The sequence below is a fragment of the Epargyreus clarus genome, unplaced genomic scaffold, assembly GCF_041222505.1.
Source record: "Epargyreus clarus isolate Ecla_fem2 unplaced genomic scaffold, WU_Ecla_fem_2.2 ptg000016l, whole genome shotgun sequence".
Classification (NCBI taxonomy): domain Eukaryota; kingdom Metazoa; phylum Arthropoda; class Insecta; order Lepidoptera; family Hesperiidae; genus Epargyreus; species Epargyreus clarus.
In genome coordinates, this window is record NW_027332224.1 from 1150093 (window position 1) to 1150864 (window position 772).

A 772-nucleotide genomic window follows, 5' to 3' on the forward strand; every position below is an offset into this window, starting at 1 on the left:
ATCTGGAAGGGAGAGATGGTTTTAGTTTTATTTTCGTTTATATTAGGATTTTATTTTTTTTATATAATATTAAAGTAGCAGAGCATGCAGTCCACCTGATGGTAAGTGACTACTGTCCAGGGACATCTGTAATCAACCCCAAATAGAATTAGATATTCCTATCTGAGGTCGGCCACAGATGCGCCGCTACCCCTGAAGACTAAGCTGGAACGCATCGGATAAGTTTACCCTACCACACCCTTCAAAACATAACACAGCAGCGCTTAACACTGCTGTTATTAGGTAATGTTATGATGTATGTGGTAATGTTATAATAATAATGTTATAGGTGAATAGGTGTGGCGGAGGATACCGGTGTCAAACCACAAAGGGTTCTACACCTTGCTTTAATATACGAGCGAGAGCACACTGTTTCGCCTGCTACTATCGCCAGTAGCTTTGCTGACCTGGCCCTTCTCCAAAGGGCGAGTGACACCCACTCTACGCCTTTTTGTTATATTTGACAGCCTTTTTTGTTTACGAGGGGGAAACCTTCAAAAGGTTGCCTTGTTCAAAAGGGGAAAAGCTTCAAAAACTTTCAAAACCTTCAAAATTCAAAACCTCCTACCCAGTGTCGTAGGAGCGACACAGGGTTAGGTGGAACTGTTACCGCACTAAAACCCCCCCGGTGGCCGTCCTCAGCGTTGCCAAGAGGACTCCGGGATCTCCTACGGAACGCAACCGGAGTCCTCTGAGCGCGTTGTTGACAGCCTACTAACCAAAAAAATTCTTC